Raw genomic sequence first — 3,643 nt, forward strand, 5'->3', positions numbered from 1 at the left:
AAAGCATTAACAATAGTGAATTATTGGCTAATTTAGCAAGCTATAATTGTTGTAAAATAAATAAATAAAAAAAATAAATATAAAATAAAAAAATATAAATAAAAAATTCTAATATTAATATTTATTAAATATTATTATTTTGATATAATTGAGATGATTCATATATATTTACTCTTTGTATGTTGATAAATGTATTTATAGATACTATGATGCACGAACACTGATACGGATACGGGACACGACATGATACGGGATACGCTGACACGCGAATTTTAAAATCTTATAAGACACGGGGACATGCATACATATAAAATATAAACTAGTTTTTTGATTTAGTGTCGATGAGTATCGTGTCCGAAATGTCTCCAACACGCGGACACGGTAACTAAGCGAAGTGTCCGTGCTTAATAATATAGATAGAGAATTGTTTTATGTAATATTGTATGTGTATTGTCTCAGACTTTGCTCCTCCTATTTATACACGTACAAAGGTCATCCTTTTCAACCTTTATTAAATTCAATCTCTTTTAATAATCTTAGCCTCCCACTATTGAAAAATTGAGCCACCCATATTGTAAAAAAAAGTCATACATTATTAATTGGCACACATATCACAACACTCTCCCTTAAATGTCCATTTAGAATTATATCTCATTAAAACCTTATTAAAAAAATCTAATGAAAAAAATTTTAGTGAAGAAAAAAGAGTACAATATCCTTTTTGATGAAGACTACCTCGTTAAAAACTTTGTCAAGAAAAATCTAATAGGGATAAAAACCCGACCAAGGAGGATTTTGGAAGTGACTTTGTAAATAAATCTGCCAGATCAATTATCACTTGAGAGGATTTATTGGACATCAATTGTTCATTGATTTTGAAGATCATGAGTGAAGAAGAATTTGGGAGAAATATGTTTTGTTCTATCACCTTTGATGTATCCACCTTTAAGTTGAGCAATGCATGTTGTATTATATTCAAATAGAATAGTTGGAGCTACTTTATGATCAGTCAGTCTACATGATGACAGAATATATTGGATTAAACTCTTGAAGCAAAAACATTCACGACTTGCTTCATGTATCTCTAGTATTTCAGCATGATTAAAGGATGTTACTGCTATCGTCTATTTTGTAGAACTCCATGATATAATTGTATCACCATATGTGAATAGATATTCTGTTTGAGATCTTCATTTGTGTAGATCAGACAAGTATCCTGCATCTGCATAACTAACTAATTGTGACTTAGATTCATATGGATAAAGGCATAAAGTAGTCTCATATCAACTGTTTCATGAAGATATTGAGATATTTGTTTGATTCTATTCCAATGTCTTTTGGTTGGAGAGGAATATACATTGCTAGTAAATTTACAGCAAATGATATGTCAGGTCATGTATTATTAGCAAGATACATTAGTGCTCCAATGGCACTGAAATATAGTACTTTAGGACCAATGATATCTTCATTTTCTTCTTTAAGATGGAATTAATGATTTTCTACATCCAAAGATCTTACGATTATTAGGGTACTTAATGGATGTGATTTATCCATATAAAATCTCTTCAAGATCTTTTCTGTGTATGTTGTTTGATGAATAAAGATCTCATTATTTGTATGCTCGATCTGCAGACCGAGACAAAATTTAGTCTTTCTAAGATTTTTCATCTCAAACTCTTCTTTTGGAACTTTTATAATTGTTGGAATCTCTTAAATAGTTTCAATGATATTTAAATCATCAACATACACAGCAATTATAATGAATCTAAATGCAGATTTCTTTATGAAAACACATGGGCATATATCATCATTTTTGAATCCGCTTTTGGCCAAATACTCAGTAAGACAATTATACAACATTCGTTCAGATTGCTTGAGACCATATAAAGATTTTTGCACTTTGATTGAGTATAACCCTTGGGAATATTTATTAAATGGTTTAGATATTTTTAGTCCTTTAGGAATTTTCATATAGATATCACGATCTAATGATCCGTATAGATAAGCTATCACCACATCCATTAGATACATATGTAGCTTATGGTATGTGAATAAACTGATCAAATAACGCAATGTTATTGCATTTACTACATGGGAATATATTTCTCCATAATCTATACCAGGCCTTTGTGAAAAACCTTGTGCGATAAGTTGAGCTTTGTAGCGTACAACTTCATTTTTCTCATTTTGTTTTCTCACAAATACCCGTCTGTGTCCAACATGTTTTACATCTTTTGGTGTATGGACTACAGGTCCAAAGACTTCACCTTTTGCAAGTGAGTCTAACTCAACCTTCATAGCTTCTTTCCATTTTCGTCAATCATTCCTTTATCGACATTCTTCGACTGTTCTTGGCTCAAGATCCTTACTTTCGTGCATGATGTGTAATGCCACATTATATGCAAATATTTCATTACATAATTTATTGACATCTCATCATTTCCACAATTTTCATAATTTTTAGGTACCTGAACGTTTTCTAGCGTCAACATTATATTAGAATTTTGGATAATTGCTGGTGTCCTTTTTATGTCTTTATCTTTCTCAATAGGAGTAATATTTATCTCGGTAATATCAAATGCCTCTTTTCTTTTTCAAGGATTTTTGTTTTGGAATCAATTAGTCTACCACGCTTCTAGTGTGTACTCGTTTTAGTAGCCATTTATCCAACATCAATTTGAATTGGGACATTTTCAACTAGTATGTAGAATTTGGTTATCCTTTTTGTATCAGAAAATACATCAGGCAATTCATTTGCTATTCTTGTAAATGTATAATCTTTTGAACTTCTAGTTCATATTGTCCTGTTCGTGGGTCTAGATGCATTAACGATTATGCATTCCAATTAAGTTCTTTCTCAAGTGCCTTATTCTCTTCTCCCAATGCTAAAAACGTTGATTAATCAAAATTACAATATACAAATTGGGCTTTAAACACATTTCCTGTTTCTATATCAAGATACCTCACTATAGAGAGAGAATCATATCCCACATAAATTCTTAATTTTCTTTGGGATCCTATTTTGGTGCGAGAAGGTGAGACAATTGGAACATATATCGCACACCCAAATCTTCTCAAATGAAAAATATTTGTCTGCTGGCCAAAAGCTAATTGCAGGAGAGAGAATTGATGGTAACTTGTTGGTCTCAAATGAATAAGTGTTGTGATATGTAAAATCGCATGCCCCAAACAGAAATATGGAGATTTGTTTTCATAAGTAAGGATTTAGTAATTAATTGGAGGCGTTTAATAAGTGATTTTGCTAACCCATTTTGTGTGTGAACGTTAGCTACAGGATGTTCAACACTTATTCCGTTAGTCATACAATAAGCATCAAAGGCTTGGAAAGTGAATTCACCAACATTATCAAGGCGAATTGCTTTGATTGGATTTTTTGAAAAATGTGATTTTTAATCGAATAATTTGAGCAAGTAATCTCGCAAATGCCAGGTTTTGAGAAGACAATAAGCACACATATGACCATCTTGAAGATGCGTCTATTAGGACCATAAAACATCTAAAAGATCCACATGGGAGATGAATTGGTTCACATATATCTCCTTGAATTTTTTCTAGAAGTTCAGGGGTTTCAAATCCAAATTTTACTGGTGATAGCCTTACAATTAACTTTCGTTAAGAACAT

This window comes from Arachis ipaensis, chromosome B6, assembly GCF_059453495.1.
Source record: "Arachis ipaensis isolate K30076 ecotype BB chromosome B6, ASM5945349v1, whole genome shotgun sequence".
NCBI classification, from domain to species: Eukaryota; Viridiplantae; Streptophyta; class Magnoliopsida; order Fabales; family Fabaceae; genus Arachis; species Arachis ipaensis.